The sequence below is a fragment of the Ambystoma mexicanum genome, chromosome 8 (genome assembly GCF_040938575.1).
Source record: "Ambystoma mexicanum isolate Mex_15411 chromosome 8, UKY_AmexF1_1, whole genome shotgun sequence".
In the NCBI taxonomy this organism is placed as follows: domain Eukaryota; kingdom Metazoa; phylum Chordata; class Amphibia; order Caudata; family Ambystomatidae; genus Ambystoma; species Ambystoma mexicanum.
In genome coordinates, this window is record NC_090929.1 from 1,031,575,813 (window position 1) to 1,031,595,014 (window position 19,202).

Below are 19,202 nucleotides of genomic sequence, written 5' to 3' on the forward strand. Positions count from 1 at the left end.
ATTTGTCTTCTGGTCTGGGTTGATGACTTCTAAGAGCTCGGTTTTGCTGGACGATTGCTTCACTGAACCTTTGCATTGGGAGGTCTCTCCCTATCTCATTCTGCACTGGACACCTGTTTCATGTGCAGCTCACCACAACATCTCCACCAGGCGCTTGCTGTTCTCCGAGTATTTTCCAGAGGTAGGTTTTTATATATCGTGCATGTTCAAGCGGTTTGCTGCTATGTGGCTTTCATTGCTTCCTGCCCTCGGTGCCTCTCTTCTATACAATCCCCACAGGCTAGTCCTGTGAATACAATTCCCTAACCCATAGATGGGTGAGAGTTATTCAGTATTGGGTCACATGAAAATATGTTCCACTAGCAGCATGCTGTGTCACTGAGCCAGTGTTGGCACAGATGGAACAGTGCCCCAGATAGGAGTATGGGAAATTGGGCCAATACTGACTCAAAAGGAAGAGGGCTCATAACACCACGATGGTGTCACTGACTCAGTCTTTGCTCAGATGCAAGAGTATCTCAAAATCCATGTTGATGTGCTGTTGGCTTCAACAGCAGAGCGCCCCAGAAACCATGCTGGAGCACTGAGTCAGTGCTGGCGTTGAAGGAAGAACGCCCCAGACACCATGCTCGAGCACTGAGTCGCTGCTGGCGTTGAAGGTAGAGCGCCCCAGACACCATGCTGGTGCTTTGACTCAGTGCTGACGTTGAAGGAAGAGCGCCCCAGACACCATGCTGGTGCTTTGACACAGTGCTGGCTTTGAAGGAAGAGCGCCCCAGACACCATGCTGGTGCTTTGACTCAGTGCTGGCTTTGAAGGAAGAGCGCCCCAGACACCATGCTGGTGCTTTGACTCAGTGCTGGCTTTGAAGGAAGAGCGCCCCAGACACCATGCTGGAGCACTGAGTCAGTGCTGGCGTTGAAGGAAGAGCGCCCCAGACACCATGCTGGTGCTTTGACTCAGTGCTGGCTTTGAAGGAAGAGCGCCCCAGACACCATGCTGGTGCACTGAGTCAGTGCTGGCGTTGGAGAAAGAGCGCCCCAGACACCATGCTGGTGCTTTGACTCAGTGCTGGCGTTGAAGGAAGAGCGCCCCAGACACCATGCTGGTGCTTTGACTCAGTGCTGGCTTTGAAGGAAGAGCGCCCCAGACACCATGCTGGTGCACTGAGTCAGTGCTGACGTTGAAGGAAGAGCGCTCCAGACACCATGCTGGTGCTTTGACTCAATGCTGGCGTTGAAGGAAGAGCGCCCCAGACACAATGCTGGTGCTTTGACTCAGTGCTGGCTTTGAAGGAAGAGCGCCCCAGACACCATGCTGGTGCACTGAGTCAGTGCTGGCTTTGAAGGAAGAGCGCCCCAGACACCATGCTGGTGCACTGAGTCAGTGCTGGTGTTGAAGGAAGAGCGCCCCAGACACCATACTGAGGCATTGAGTCAATACTGACTTTGAAGGAAGAGCGCCCCTGTCACCAGGCTGATGCACTGAGTCAATGCTGGCTGTGAAGGAACAGCACCCCTGAAACTATGCCAATGCATTAAGTCACTGCTGGCTTTGGTGATAGAAGAGCTCACCCAACACTATAGTGATGCACTGGGCCATGGCAGGCTTCGCCAAGAGCTTGCACGATGCCATGCTGATGCATTGGCGCAAGGGCAATTTCTGTAGAAGAGCAGCCTTGATACCATGCTGACGCACTGACAGAAGATTTCAACCAAAACCATGATGGTGCATTGAGTCACTGCTAGCTTTGATGGAAGAGCACCCGTGACACCCCGAGAACTTGTAAAACAGTGCTGATGCATTGAATCACTGCTGATTTCTACAAAAGAGCACCCCTGACACCAAGCTGATACAATGAATCACTGCTGGCGTTGATGGGAGAGCTCACTCAAAACCTTTTTTGTGCATTTCCTCTATCTCACTCTCTAACTGTGGTGTTCCACAGGGGTCGAACCTCTCTCCCTGGCTGTTCAACCAATACCTGGCACCTCTCACCCACCACATTGCCCCTCTCTGCTCCACCATTCAGTGCTATGCGGACGACACTCAGCTTGTTTACAGGCTCCCCTGTGCCACCTCTTCTCCTTCTCTCATCTCTGACTGCTATCCAGGAGTGGTGTGCCGCCAACGATCTCTGCCTTAATGCCAGTAAGACGAAGATTTTTCTCATCGGCACACCTGCACCCTCCTTTCCTGCCACTCTCTGGCCGGCCTCCTTTGGCCCTCTTCCCGCTCCCACCTGTGAGGCTAAGAACCTCAGGGTCATCTTTGACTCCACACTCTCCTTTTCTCCTCATATCTCTGACCTCTCTGAGAAGTCAAACTACCAGCTGCACCTCCTCAGAGGTATTATTCCTTTCCTCTACTTCGCCCAGAAGCTCACTGTCCCTAGAGCTCTGGTTCTCTCTAGGCTGGGCTACTGCAACAGCCTCTTTCTAAATCAGCCTGCCTCTACTCTCCGCCCTCTGCAACTCATCCAGAACAGGACTGAGGGACTTGTCCTTGGCCTCAAGCCCAGGGATCGTATCTCTCCTGCACAGACATTTCTGCATTGGCTCCCAGTGGCTGCAAGGATTAAGTTCAAGATCCTCTGCCTTGTCCACAAGGCCTTCTGGGGCCAGGGTCCTCAATACCTCCAACTCTTTCTTCGTAAATACCTTCCTACTCAAGCTCTTCGCTCTTCGCTCCTCCACCTCCAACTCCCTTAGGGTCAGTCACTTCTCCAAGCAACAAGTTGGTGGTAGATCTCTTTCTTCGGCTGGGGCCTCCCTCTGGAACAGCCTCTCTGCCTCTCTGAAACTTGAGGAGAACCATCTCCGGTTCCGGAAGCACCTAAAGACCTTCCTCTTAGCTTCTGCCGTCTTTCTTCCTCGCCCCTGGGGATTTCCTGTCTGATACTGCACTGGTCACCTGACTACCCTCTGATTTCGGGCCCAGGTCCCTGCCTGCACACCCGCACTGCCTCCCGGCAACCCTTGCACTTGGGTCTGTTACTGTAACCCTACAGTCCCCCTACCTGCACTTTTGAACACTTGCCGTCTGCACTTACCCTTGCACATGCCACCTGCTGGCCGCACGCCTTGTCATTGTTTTGATCCTATGTACAGCACTGCCCGCTCCCCTTTCCCCTGGCACTTTTCCCCTGCCCCCGCCCCTGCACTTGCACAATCTCAATGTCACTTGGCCTAGTAAGATAACTGTCTCTGTCCTCCCTCTGTTCCCCCTTCCTTGCCTCGTCGTGCCTTGAAACACTTGTGTATAGGCACGTTACAAGTGCCATATCCTATCATATCATATCCTTGTGCCAGTGCTAGCTTTGACGGAAGAGCTCGCCCGACACAAAGCTGATGCATTCAGTCAGGGCTGACTTAACAGAAGAGGGTCCCTAGCACTGTGCTGATACATTGACGTAGGAGCACCTGTGACATCCTGAGCACCCCTATGACAGTGTTGATGCAGTGAGTCACTGCTGGCTTCAACAGAAGAGCTCGGCGGCACCATGCTGGTGCAGTGAGTCATTGCTTGCTTTAATGGATGACTCCCCTGACACACTGCTGGGCTCGACAGAAGTGCTCGCCTGACACTGTGTTGATGCACTAGGCTACTGCTGCCTTCAACAGAAGAGCTTGCACGACACCATGCTTATGCATTGATGCACTGCCAGCTTCGACAGAAGAGCTCACCCAACACCATGCTTATGCAATGAGTCAATGCTGGCTTTGACAGAAGAGCTCACCCAGTACCGTGCTTATGCATTGATGCACTGCCAGCTTCGACAGACGCGCTCATCCAACACCATGCATATGCATTGATGCACTGCCCGCTTCGACAGACGCGCTCATGCAACACCATGCTTATGCAATGAGTCAATGCTGGCTTTGACAGAAGAGCTCACCCAGTACCGTGCTTATGCATTGATGCACTGCCAGCTTCGACAGACGCGCTCATCCAACACCATGCATATGTATTGATGAACTGCCCGCTTCGACAGACGCGCTCATGCAACACCATGCTTATGCAATGAGTCAATGCTGGCTTTGACAGAAGAGCTCACCCAGTACCGTGCTTATGCATTGATGCACTGCCAGCTTCGACAGACGCGCTCATCCAACACCATGCATATGCATTGATGCACTGCCCGCTTCGACAGACGCGCTCATGCAACACCATGCTCAGGCATTGAGTCAATGCTGGCTTCGACAGAAGAGCTCGCCTGACACCATGCTGATGCACTGAGTCAGCGCTGGCTTAAGAGGTCCCCTGGAACCATGCTGGGGCGCTGGGTCAGTGCTGGCTAGGATGGAAGTGCAACCCTAACAGCAGGCTCACTGTAGGCTCGTATGGAAGAGCACCTGTTAAAGTGTGCTGTGGCACTTGCCCTGAGCTGACTCAGGTGCAAGCGATGCCCTAACAGCAGGTAAACGCACCAGAGCAATGCTGTCTCAGAGGGTATATGGTCCATACAACCAGGCCAGGGCATTGGGCCAGTACTGGCACAGAGGGAAGATCATCCTTAGCATTATTCTGGGGCCAAAGGGCAGGACTGGCAGACAGAGAAGAGTGCCGACAGCAACATGCTGGCCATTGAGGCAGTGCTTCCTGAGGGTGAAGAGTGCTAAAAGCACCACGCTAAGCACTTGACCAGTGCTTGTTCGGGGCGAAGAATGCTTATAGCCCCACCCTCGCCCCTGGCTCAGTGCTTTCTCAGGGCAAGGGTTCTGATAGCACCACCCTGTGCATTTTACATTTGCTGACAGAGAGTAGCGTGTCATCAAGCCATGTTGGCATGTTGGGCCAGAGCAGGTTCAGGCTCAAGGGAGTAGCTAACTATACTGTCCCAAGGGGAGAGGGCCCCAGGCACCATGCTAGGCACTAGTTGTTGGTAGCGCTGAGTGAGTGCGTCGTGGCTCCATTAGCACCGCCTTCTCTTCCACAGAAGCGTTACCGCGCTCTGACGGCTCCCAGCATCACCATTCTCCAATGATCCACGTTCCACATAATGAGGAATTGCCATCCCAGAGTGCTCCGCTGCCCATTAGTGCCAGTACTTTATAATGAAGTTTAATTGTTAGGGAGAAATTATTGGAAAATTTGACAAAATCTGAAAAACATCCTTCTAAGTGTTGACCTGACCAGTGTTCTTTTTACTGCGGTACTTGCGAGGAGACAGGATAATGGAGAATAGCTGGCCCAGCTCCAGTGAGAAAGAGGGGGCGATCCGCACCTGATGGCAGCTGAAATATGGCGCAAGGGTCCCCACTGCTTCAGGAGGAACGGCCTGACGCTGAAAGCCATACATCAGGAGGACAAAGGCAATTAGAAGCACCACGGTAAGTGGCCCAAGCAGAGCTTCTTGCGAGCCAGGGATACTGAAAGTTCTGAAACTGGAGCAAACTTGCAGAGCAACTGGGATATACAGGCAGAAGAAATCATTAAACCTGCCTTAGACTGGTTTATTATTGGTATTATTTTTTATGCTAGCTAATGGACCTCGAAAAGGGTTGTCACTAGAGCAGGGCAGAGGTGGCAGCAGAGCGGTGCATAAAAGAAACTCACAAGGATGAGGGTCCCAAGTCATTGAATTTATTCCCAAACGAGTCTGAGTCCGTAACGTGCATCATAAAGCGTGGATGCACTTTGTTTTAACTCAAATGTTCTGTCAGGGACGTAATTTCACCAAAATTCCAGGGGTCGTGGAAGTGACATCACACGCACCTTGACCTCTGATGACATCACAGGAAGTGATGTCAAGTGACATCACGGAAAGCGATGGAACACGACCTTTCATCCCGTGACAAAACAGGAAGCGGCATCACTTAGCATTGTTCCTAAGTACACTACAAATAATATGGTTACGATATCACTATAATGTGATATACATTTCATACAGGAATGGATCACCATATGTATCGTTAATATCAGTGTTTATAGGCCCATATTACCAAATTACTGCGAATGCAGGCAGACGTCCAAGGCCAAATGATAATGATGTGTTATCATATAGCACTTCCGCTTAAGTGCTTATATATAAAACAAATATGCATACAATATCACCCACCCTGTGTTGGTACTCATTTATCGACCAAAGAAGGATAAAAGGCTGAGTTCAGGTGTTTAAGTACAGACTAAATCAGTGACTCGCCCCATGAAGTGTGCCCGAAATAAACCTTTAATGAGTCTAACAATTATTGTTTAGAATTCCAGAAAGACAAATTATTTGTTATTCCTATTCTTTCTTATTTAGGGACACTGCTCAAAGTGTTACACCTTTGGTACCCCCTGATTTTTAAGAAGTCTGAACGAGAAAGCCAGCCACTTCATAAACAAAGAGCCATATGGCACTGGCCACAGCCCAAGAGCTTACATCTAAAAAAATGTTTTTTAAAAGAATAAATTAAAGTTTTTTTTTTAGGGGTAGCAAGGGAGACTTGTGACAGTGATCGTAGACCCCTGGCGACCCCCAAATGATGTCCCTGTGTTCTGTTATGTAGATTGGCGTTTATATAGCAAGCACCCAGCTGCCATTGTATGGCCTCGGCCGAAGCGCTGTAGTTTGGCTGCGAATTGGGTAGACTGAACTTGTATAAATGTATGAGAGTGCTTGTGGAATATGACTGTACAACAGATATAGTGAGCACACCTTTTTTAATGCCTGGTTATTTTTTTTTCTTAAGGAGAATCGTTTCGTTGCCTCGGGGAATTCTTCGCATTGCCCCCCCCCCCCCATTACAGCTGGCGATGTGGGGCAGCCTCAGGTGTTGTGAGTACACAGTGCACTCTGACCCCTGAGACGTAGTTTTGGATGGTGTTTTTACGTTTTTTGCGTGGATGGCTTTGTGGGTTGGCAAATGACTCTGTAGGCCCCGTGGGCGATGAATAGGTGGAGTCAGTCACATTCTCAGCCAAATCCCCGCCCCGCTCCCCACCCCCACTAGTCTAGGGCCAATTGGTGGCATACAATTTGATGTATTTGGGGGATCGAGGAGCTTGCATTATCAAGAAATCAGTTGATGATCGTTAGTCTGAACTATTCAGGAATCGGTGGTGGGGAGGAGCTAAGCGGATAGAACACTGGGTTCATTACCAGTTTCAGAGCTCTAATGTACGGTATAAAACCCAGCCGGGAAAACTCTACCTCCGTGGATTAGCTTCTCAGCGAGAATGGCACTTTTCTGGGTGCAGTCCCACAATGTCCAGTCCGGGTGCACACTGGCATGCACACCACCACGTGGTGATGTGGCCCAGCCCATGTGGAGTGATTGCCCTGTGTGTCTGTGCGTCCTTGGGCTCACGCATTATAAAGAGGGCTCATGAATGGCCCAGACAAGGGGCCGCAATTCCTCCCTGGCTGAAGGCTTCCTGCCGCCTGTAGTGTTCGGCACTCCCTCCCAGGAGGCTTCCAGCTCCAAGTCCAGGGAAGCTACAGAGATACCGGCTAGAAGCATTCCTAGGCCAAACAGCAGAGAAGGTGCCTTCTAGGAAAATATACAAGGTAGGATCTAACACTAGGTTACACTGTCTGAATGCACCATGTTGTTTTATGAAGGATCAATGCAATGGTCTGTTTCGTAGTGGGCTCTGCTGGCCATTGATCCAATTAAGAGTCAAACAGGAAGTTGTGATTGCCAATGATGTTCACGACGCATCAGAGAAATGTGTTAAAGGTTGCATGTTATGTTATAGGTGTGATTCCTAAGGGAGCCAGGCAGTCAGACAGGGAGTGTCCTACAGTAGCCTCAAGTTGGGTTGGAATTAATGAAACCAGAGAAGGAATAGACCATGGCTTCTGCTACTTCCGAAAGGTGACAATTCAGAAAAGTGCAGTCAACTGTGTCCAACGTATTGCGGATGACACCGGGACTTGCTGGAGCATGCCTGTTTCTCGTCAGCAGCAATCATTCCCTGATGTAAAGTAGTACTGTCTCCATCTCCCCACCAGGGCTGTTCAGCCTGTAGTTTACTGAGGTAGTTGTGAATGGTCAGAGGAGCTTGACTTTGAGCTACGCTGGTTTTCTATGCTATTTGGTATATGATATGATATAATATGTTATTTATAACGCGCTTAATACCCAGAGGTTTCTAAGCGCGGACCCGGAATCGAACCTGTGTTGCTCTGCCTCCTCTTGCTTCCAAGGCGAGGACGTTGCCGCTGAGCTATCCTTCCGAGACCTGCCTGGAGGCTGACAATGGTCTGTGGTGCTTGTGGTGCCTGGATCACGGGTGGGTTATTTAAATAAAGGGTGAGGATGGCTTGCTTTGGGGGGAGTGGGTGTGTTCCATCTTCAAAGGTTTGATTTATTAAGTGTGTGGCAGCGAACAATGGACGTAATGGAGCTCATATTGCTCAATAGCATAATATGACGGCGTGGACCAGGTATGTTTAGACTTAGGCATAGCCAGGTCGCCGACACCACATTTTTGTCATTTGGGCAGCATAATGCAAATGTGCAGGGTCTTTCACTTTTGCGCCTCTGCCATGCAAAGTGATTAAATGCTGCGTGGCATGCTCACATACCAGGCAGCGTTTACTTTTAATTGTGAGCGCCGCTTTCCATGCCAGCATGGCCGGCAGCGTGTACAATGGATCCCTATGGGGTTTGCCTGCTTTTTCCAGGTACATAAAGCAGGCTGACCTCATAGGGATCTTTCTGTACCATTTTCGCTGGCATGAACATACATGCTGGCTGAAATGTTGGAGCATGTGTATGTTCCACCACTCTGCTACGCCATGCAAATGATTGAAAATGTGGTGTAAATGGAACCCATTAAAGCCTTCTCAAGGCTTCCACACCTCCCCTTCACGTTACGCCACATTAGAACATGTTTCGAAACATATCTAAGTATTTTGGAAGGAATGATGCGCCACAATGACATGGAGTGGTGTGGAATTGTAAGAATGATACTGGTGGGAAGTTTAGAAACGTGTGTGTGATGGGACAGCAGTTGGCCCTGGTTCTAAAGGGTCTTGTTGGTTTGATGGGTGGGGCTGAGAAGTTGTGCTACACGTGAATATTTCACATCCAAAAAGAAACATGTTTTTACAGTGAGATCAGACTGTGTTATTATGACATTTCCTGATTTCCTAAAGCGCCACTGCAGAAATGTGACTGACTCTGCATCCAGCCTACCAGCCTTTCACAAAGTGGCATGTTTCAAAATCGTGAGAATTGCCTACTTAACTCTCCTCTGCTCTACAGGAAGAAGTCCACATCCTTCGGCCAAGATTCTTTTCCAAATTAATAATATCTTGAAATCCGAGGTGTGTGCCGAGCGGAAATGAAAGGGCCCCGTGAAAGCGCCTCAGAGGCTGCCATGGTCGAGCGCCCGACACCGAGCAGGTGTTGGGAGAAGTCTGGACACGACCTCTCCGCGCTTCTCTCCTGTTATTGGTTTCTGGGGCCAGGAACATTGTGAGAAACGATAAATCCCGCCTGGCTGCAGAAACACAATAATTTAAAGGTGATTGGATGTAGATGTGCAAGTATGCAGGGGCATCCGGCCTTAACGCACTAGAGGGGACCAAGGGGGCTGCACTCTCAGTTACACGCCCACCTCTTGGCTGGGTGATATGGAATTTGTTTACTCGTTTTTCAAATGTAACCAAAGCTTCGCAAATTCAGGAACCCACAGACATGTCTAAAATGTAGCTGCATAAGATAACTTGAGAGTTTCTGCAGGACATTCCCCCTAAAATTGATATTCAAGTAATATCTGTGTTACTTTTTGCGGAGAGGGTAATGTGCAACCCTCCTCAGACTCCTAGGTGGATAAAACCGCCAACTGCATCCGATTTTCCACCGACAGTGCAGCGTGCGCGTGGAACCCGTGCCCGCAAAGTTACCGTTGACCTCTGACCTCCGAAGTGTACGAAGACTTCTGGCTGACTAGGAGCGAGCCCTTGACAAGGGCAGGCGCTTCCCCGGCTCGGGGAACATCTGTTGAGGTATTTCTGAAGTTCGCCGATGAGCGCGGGGAGGCGGGCAGGTGTTGCTCGCCGCGGCCAGCGCACATCAGAGGCAGCCTGCCCTCCAAGTCATTGCAGAGCGCGGCCGGCGCGAGGCAGCCTGACTGGGAGCCGGGCCTGCCACATAATAAAGCGCGCATAGCTCATAACATGTGCTTTAAGGTACAGGTGGGGATAGTTTGCACCGCGCCAAGGAGAAACCAAAAAAAAATAGCCTGCCCCTTCCTGGGAATAGAGTAATTGAATCCAGATGGGGGGAGGTAAATGAAAGAATTTAGCAGATATCTCAGCGGAATAGGTAATGTGAATGAGACAGAATCGGAAATTAAAAATTATAGAAAGCAGATGGACCCTTCTTTAGAGATTTTTTTTTTAATTTATTAGGGCTGTGAAGAAAATGTGCCTGTTTATTTTCCAGGGCCATGAAATTAATGACTTGGTGAGTTGGGCTTGTGCGATTTTATGGCCGCGTGTCGTTCGTCATAATTTGGGTGCCGCTTGATATGGATTTATGAGCGTTTGCCTTTCTGTTGTTGTTGCTTGATTTATCGGCGCCAGTCACCTGCAAATTAGGCTCCCTCACCTTTTTTCGTGGAGGAAAAGTGCACGTGTCACAACTTAGCCAGACGCGCCCCAAGTATGCGTCGAGAGAGGCCACCGCCGCTCCAGGCCTCCAGCTGAAGAGGTCCTCGCTGCACCCAGCATTTGAATGGCTCAGAAAAAGACGTCACACTTTGTATACTGAGAGGAAAGTGGGAAGAGACGCTGAAGGGACACACGTGTTAAATGCAAACACCCCTGTTTCCACCATAACCATGTGAATGTGAGTATACTGATATGCGGTTTAAACCGACCACTAAACTTCGAGTACTTGTGTTTCTCTACTTTTATTTTATTTTCATTACTCTTTTCTGAGATAATTTCCCATGTGGTTTCAATGGTCTGTTCTCCATTTATACTTTTAAATGAATTTGTGATTGAGGGTGTTCGGTCATCAGTTTATGGCACTTCTATTGTGTTTCAGGACATGCTGTTTCAGTATATTATTGAGACAGATTCACTGATGGTCTACATGGATGTCTCTGGAACAGGTACTAAAGAAAAAACGGACCCTGACGAAGGCGGCCATATCTTTGTGGGTACTTTGCCGAAACAAGTTAGTCTTTGTTGGGTACATAATTGAATCAAGTCTGGAAGTTTACAGGCATCAATATTCATTGTACTTGGTGGTGGTAAAAATCATCTTGCACACATTGGTGATTGAATTGTAACTCTTCAGAGTGCGATTTATACATGTTTTATTCCATGTATATGCTTTTTAATATTTTCTGTTAAATAACTCTGCTGTCCGCACACATACATTGAGCAATTTCTGCAGGAGTATTTACATACGATACATGGTGACCCATCCTTGGACACCTCATTTATATATGATTCAACTTGTATAATTGTTTTCCAGAGAGTATCGTTTCCCGTTTTCTTGCTGCAGTGACTCGACAGCTTGCTCGCCGCTGTGGAATCACGCGACTTGCCACATTCCCATCGCCGACTCGACCCAACACAAGCATCGCCTCGATCTCGTTTGAACAGCGTCTTCACTCATTTGAAGCCATCGACTCATCGTCTCGAATGCCAACTTGATCCTGCAAATACATCTTTCCAACCTGACTCGACCACCGACTGTAACTGTTGGGACCTATTGATTCAACCCGTCTTTAGCTATGACTTGATCCACAGCAAACCCTGTCTTGAAGCAGACTCAATGCTGACTTGCTACTGGACTATTGCAATTCATGGTATCCAGTGATAATAGAGAAAACAATTACAGAGAATGCTATAAGAGAAAAACAAAAACAGAGAAAAAAAAAATCAAAAAACCTAAAATATAGATATGGGGTTGGGGTAAGGGAATAAAATGGGTGGGAATGTTTTTGGGGTTAGTTAAAGCACATAGAGAAACAGCGGGTTTTGGGGGACCCCACAAACAAATGTTTTCCCTTTTTGTTTTCAAAGAAAAAGCATTCTCTGTTATCTATTCTCTGTATTCACATAGAACTCATCCAGCTGTCTCAACATTGGCTCGACAGCAGAAAAGGAACCCTGCTCAATTCTGTCGATCACCCAAGTCAAGAAATCAGGCTATTTTCAGTGGTCTTGTCCCCCTGTTCCACCTGAAAGGACCTGATCGACTTAAACAATACACTATTTCAAGACACTTTCAAGTACTTTTGGCAGTTGCTGCTCAAATCAATTCCCTGATACCCATCTTCACCCAGAGTGTTCCTTCATACCAAAGTCTTCCCTCACTGCGTTTCCTTTACAGGGGTGGAGCTTTAGTGTTTTTACTATGTTGGGTGCATTGTTCGTTTTTGATAAAGTTCCTATTTTCTAGAACCTTTGTCGTAAATTAATTTTATTTTGTGCCACTGCACTATTGTTTGCGTTGCATCTGTACCAGCTCACTCTCCTCCTGAAGAGTATAGCCTGCCTTCGTCTCACGTTACCAAAAGAGGCGAAGGACGGTGTATCCGTTGGGCTGTGACTCTTTCATCTTTATGATTGGGATCACTGCTGGTTTAGTAGTAGTGTGGGGCTGATTAGGCAACTTAGACACTTCTCAGCCATAGCCATATCACCACACAAACCTAAACACCTGAAAAAGGAAATCCTCACTCCACTCTTAAAAATAACAAAGATACATATACAAACATATCTGACCTAAAAAAACATATTACGGCAACTGCTCCAGCAAAAAAACAGATAAGTGACCCTAGGAACCACTCTATTCAGCAACTGCATTATACTCTCAACACATCAGTATTCTTCTTTGTGATTTGACCCTTTCTGTACTATTTCCCTTTACGTTCACACTATTAGTCCTTACAACCCTGCGTGACCTCCTTCACTTAATGCATCAACAGCAGCCCTTTCTTTTATTTTGGGGTCAAAACGGGTACTTTGTTGCAGCTCCATCTCTTAAAATAAATACAACAGAACATGTGTTTTCCCACTAAGCCAGCTCCTATTGTTTCAAATCAGCTTACCCCACTATGGTATTTTTCCTATGTCAATTCTCTTTGACACAGTATAACATCTAATGAAATCGAATTGGCTTTTGGGCAGGCACAACTGTCCATCTTCTTCCCAAACTGAAACAAAACATTTCTTTCTTATTAATCACTGTCCAATCATGATGGATAATGACAGTCCAATGCAGGGAATCAAACCCCTGTCGTCCTAATGCAGAGTCATTATGTTGGGGGCCCAACCAGTAGCAGAGGCAGCTTTTGGCGCCGGGGGGAGAGAGGGATAATAGGGTGCCAACAGGAGGTGCACTGGGCCCCAGGGGGAGGAAAGGGGGACACACCCCCACCCTGGCTCTGCCACCGGGCCTAACCTGAATGAAAAAGGTTTCCTATACAGGGAAAACCTTCCCCTCTAGATTACCATGCATTTAGGTCCAAATGCACACAAGGACAGAAAACGAGAGCGAGGTCAGTGAGGGTATTGCTTGGCTCTCTCCCAGGCTGTAAAGAAAACAGTCAAGGCCATTTAAAAAAACTTGCACAATGATATGCCTGAAAACCCAACAGTTCTTCCACCACCTCCAGAACCCTCCTACCTGCAATTATTGAGAAATGGTGAACGACCGACCCACGTACAGGAGATGAATTAAAGAAGAAAAAAACATAAAACAAATAAAAAGAACGAAGGAGCTGCCCCAGGCAGCACAAGGACGGATTAAGGGAGAAAACACAAATTCAGGAAAAGGTTCAGGAGCCAGGAATCAACACCTGTGAAAATCCAGCGCAATCCGGGGTCATGGTAACCAGTAGAGAACATACAGCCAAAAGGAAGCTCCAGTAACAGTTTCAGTAGACAAAATACAGGGATCCGAGTACCAGTAGGAAAACACAGCAAATGGACAATCCAATATCAGTTTGAGTAGACGAAATTCAAGGGTCAAAGTACCAGTAAGAAAACACAGCAAAAGGACAATCCAATAACAGTTCCACTAGACAAAATCGAAGATCAGAATAACAGGACACACCTACTAGAGAAGACAAAACAATCTACTTATTGTGTTCGAGAAGCACAGAGGGGTGATCTGGAAGCTCTTAAGTAGCTGGCCTGATTGAAGCAGCGCAGCTGTTCCGCAGGCTGTTCTGGTGCGTGATGTTGCCACGGCGCAATACGCTGTGTTCAGAGCATGACGTCAGCACGGCACAGTACGCTGCATCCCATATGCGCCATGGATGTGCGTAACATAGTCCCCAGTGGCCACATTGTGCCAGTCTCCATGGTAACCCCCAGTTTGCGGCATGAAGCTACCAAGGAACGCCGGGCTCCGGCAGCCAACCTATGACACATTGCAACTTCAGTGTTAGGCTACTACAGTGGGAAGTGTGACTCACAGGCCAGCTCTGGGTATGAAGTGTACTCACCCTAACAGGACTAGACCAGGAAGCATCTAATTTATTTCCCCAGCCCAGTTTTCATTATTTCGTCTAAGAAAAGTGAATCTGTTAACTTATGTTCATGGATAAGCAATGGTAAGTCACGGATAAGCAATGGTAAGTCTCTGCTGAAAGATGCACCAATTGCCCAAATGACAAGTTTCACAAATAACGGTAAAATGCACTTTAACCAGAGATCATTCATTTATCAAGAATGTTTTGCTTTCCCTGACATTTTCTCTCTATGCATTCTTCCATTAGGCAGGCGAGGTACCCATCAATAATCTGAAACTCTCATGGAGCAATTTTATACTATAATTCAAATCACGGCTTACCACAAGTTATTTCAGGTTTCTGTTGTGAGTCATACTCGTATCTTTGGTCATTCACTTCCTTTGTGATTTCTCCTGCAAAGAATAACCGATAATGGCACTTCAAACCATAGATTGCACAATACGTTTCATGTGTGTTACACAATTTCACATTCAATCTCTGACCTGTGTAGAAATGTAACACACATCTACCTTAACTAGACTGTTTCAATAGGTGCAACCCAAACAAATATGTGTATCTTTTTTTTGGTTGAACCAGTTGTTGAATCATCGAAAATCAGCTGTTGCTAGCACGTCTTTCACATTTCTGTTTCATTGGCATGTACCTGAGAAAACAATTGCGCCACTTTCCGATCCTTGGAGATGATGATGAAGTGTTTAAAACATTATTTACCATTTATCTCTGTAAGTAAAATGTCTTCACATCAGCAATTAAAATATTCCCACCTTGCAGTTACTCTTATCTTCTGTACTTTTGCCTTCTTAATGGTTCAGACTAGCTTGTGTCCATTTTGACCTCTGACTGGCAATCATTTTTTTGTCTCTTCTACTCTTCCACGAATACATGATCGTCTTTAATGTCTTTCCGTAATATTAAAAACTATGAGAAGGGAAGACCTTGCACATGAGTGACTGTCACTTTGCAATTCTTACTCCTCTAGAGCAGTGGTTGCCAACATTTTAAACTGTGCTTGCTTGAGTAAAAATAACATTAGCTGCGTCCCTTCTGGGCATCCCCAGGAGCCCCAAAGGGAGGGGGGGGGGGTTCCCTCAAGGCGTGTTGTTAGGGTCTGCAGGTATATCTTCCTGGCTCAGGTACTTCTAGTGATTCCCTCAAGCTCACCAGGCTATCCGATTAGTAGTTGGGACAGGGAAGCCCAGGTCTTCTAACTCTCAGGAGTTGGAATGGGATGGTTACCAGATACAGTATAGAATTTTCATTAATGTTCAATGAGAGTTAGTCCACAAACTATATTTAAAACAAATATCACATCTTTATATATGGGACAAGGCAAAGAGAAAAACAAGTCACTCATAGGTAAGTAATATTTTATAACAGAAGGTGCCAAAATATATAAGGCAAGAGCCTAGTTTTAAATAAGAGTTCTTTTGAGTCAGTAGAGTGAGAGAGACACACCTAGAAAGGAAAATGCAGTAATAGGTATGTAAAGAATGTTCTGTTTAGGCTGACCACTAGTGTGAGATGGGGCAGTCTTTGGCATGCAAGTGTTATCCTTGTGTGAAAGCGACTCAAACAGCATTTCCTGGAGTTCTGTTGAAGGGATGACCTCAAAAGTCTCTTGAAGAAGAGGAACCCCTGCCTTTGGAATCCCAAGGACTCTTAAGGAAGAGCACAAAAAACACAAAGCCATGCTCTGAATCAAGCTTTGGATTAAGTTCGGCTAAGAGAAACCAAAGTTCAAAATCCAGAAAAGCTAGCAAAATGTATATTGGGCTACCACATGTGGTAGACAGTGGGCTTACCTAATGGGCAGCTACACAGTTCAAAGACCATTGTCTAGAGTTAACTTTATGTCCAGGAACTCACCCATAATTCTTACTGAAGTCGATCATCTAAAGTTGTGGATTCAACTACTTGAGAAATAGTGCCAGATGCCTCACCCACCCCTCCACATCATAAACACACCAATACCCATACAAGGCAGCAATCTATACTTTCCAGAGTACATTCTGTTTATTAGCCTCATTTCCGTATTTTTCTGCATGACATTTATTTGCACAGAAGGAATCATGATAAGTAAACAAGTATCCAAATTAGTGGGTCAAGGAGGGGGGTGTGGCCAGCAGCCCGCAAGATGGCAGTTTAGCTACGAAGCACCATTCACTGAAAAGACGTTTACAACTGTTGTATTTGCTTCAACAACATCATGAATGCACTCCGCTTTATTCAGCGCACCTAACAGTTATTCCAGTTAATCGAATTACCGTGATGAAGATGCAGAGAATATAATGATAATGGTGGTGGCGCTCACCTGAGGTAACTCGCTGCATGTTGAAAACTAGGATGCGTTGCATTCCAAGCCGCTGTTAATGAATGACAGTGTTTGCGTTCATTCTTTCTTTTTGTCCTCTTCTTCCGTTGCAAATCTTAGGAACTTAAATATTTCCTTATCTCCAAGGAGGCGCGATGTAATGATGGCTGACGGTCCTTTGACGATCCACCCTGCAGCACATGGTTAACTATTAATCTACCGTCTGGCACAATAATACTGGGCTATTTATCAATTTACACTTCTAAAGGTGAATAATTGGATTTGCTTGCTACATACCTGTGATTAAACTGTATTAACATCTTGTTTACCGTCTCCTGTGTATTTTCCTGTTTCAAAAATGGATAAGATACAAGAAGATACTTCCAAAACAAGAGGGGTCACAGATAATTCTTTAGAATTAAATGTGGAAAACTGTTATAGGAATGATCCAGCATTAGCAAATTCATGAAATGACTTGATCAGCGTACATTGGCTATACAGGAAGAGTTTATTTAGTGTCAAAAAGACTTGAAGACCTTCTCTAATAGGATGGAGGAAGCAGAAGACGTATCTCCTCTGCAGAAGACTGATTTGAAGATATGGAGAATATGCAGATGAGACAACAGGAAATGTATAACTCGGAAATTGGAAGAACAAAACAGAAGGGACAATGTGCACTTTTATGGTATACTGAAAAAATGGAGAATGACAATCCTATTAAATTTATGTAAGCTTGGATTCCTAAAGCCTTAGGGATGACCTTTTCTTTGCTTTTGGAATTTCAAAGAGCACATAGGCTACGACATTGCTTCACCTCTGCTAATGCTTCACCTAGGCCTTTTTTGTCTGCTTTATTCGCCATCAACAGGCTTGGCAAGTTCTGGCCAAAGCTAAAAAACAATATCCCATGTATTTGCATGCCAAAAAATATATGTGACTCCTGATTTCTCCAAGGAAGCGCAAATCTAGAGGAACACATTTCTTGATCTCAGACCAATGCTGAAAAAAGTTGGTTTAAGATACGGCCTTCTTGATCCTGTGAAAATGACTATTACTATTCCTAATGACTGCATTAAAGAATTTATGGAACCTGATGATTTAATAAATTTTGTTTAGTCAATAGACTCTACTGCTATATAAACTTCCACATGCATGGCTTCATCATCAGCTAGCCCCCTATCCTCTGCAGATCATCACCAATCTTCCCCAATTTACAAGACAGCTAAAATCAAAATTGGGAAATAAATGCCACCAAGAGACAGAGTTGATCTAATTTCTGAAAGATATTTACTAGACTCTCAGGATAAATCTACAGATAAATCCAGATCTCCAATTAAATCATCTGATGTGGATTTAGCCAATATATTCGATTATAAATGATTGTCTTAAGTAGCTGACTTCTCAAATGTATTACTATGCCTCAGTTAATCAGCATTCACCTTGCTAACATATCCTACGTCTGCAATTATGATATTTCTTCTTACTATTGTTTTGTGTCCTTTTCTTTGTCACACCTTTTCTACTTACGTCATTTTGGTGTGGACCTTTTTTTGTGTTTCTGGCTCTCTCTTGCTACTTGCTATGACCTCTACAAACGGACCCGTATCTATTAGTTGTAACAACCAATGTCTTTCAATCAATTTTGCTCGACCAATATATCAATGTTGTTTCCCTTCCTCTTATTCCTCACCCTGTATGTACCTTAATTATATCTCCCATTTTCCTCTGTATGAATGAAAATTAATTTCTAACAATGCTATTTCTATGCTTAGCGATTTACACTTGTACTGTTTTTTGCAAATTTCATCAGTTTGCTTATCACTTTTGCATTAAATGTTCTTGATGCCTTTTAAAGTTGTTTCATGGAATGTGAAAGCCAGTTAAGCGAAAGAAAATCTTAATGCACCTTGCTTGATTTAAACTGAATATAGCTTGCCTACAAGAGTCACATCTTGATTGTGAGGAAGAGAATAACAAGTTAATCACCTTTTCTTTTCATCTGCGTCACATATTTTCTATGTTTCAATGTAGAGGCTGACTCATTTGGTTGTAGGATTATTCTTCGTGCTGTTATTGTTACGCTCACCTGGTATCCACGGTGGTGCCACGCGATACTGTATGAAGGTCTAGGCGCTATCCCGGACCCCTCTCTGCTTGGTTATGTGCCAGACGTTAGGTAGCGCCTTAGGTTTTTGTGCGTTGAACTCTCCGTCCTGCGTCTCTGTGCAGGGCCGCGTTGTTGGTGTGGGCGTTCCGTGGACCAAGTTGCTTCACTGGTCCGTGTGCCCTTAGGTCGGGTCCAGACTGGCTGTGACACCAACTCTGCTCGCTGTCTTCCAAGTGATTTATAATGTCTTTTCCGTCTTAATTCTGTCTCTTTCTTTCCCTCTGTTTTCTCTGTCTTCTCAGCGTCTTGCTCCACTACGCTGTTCCCTAACAATGTCTCTTTTTG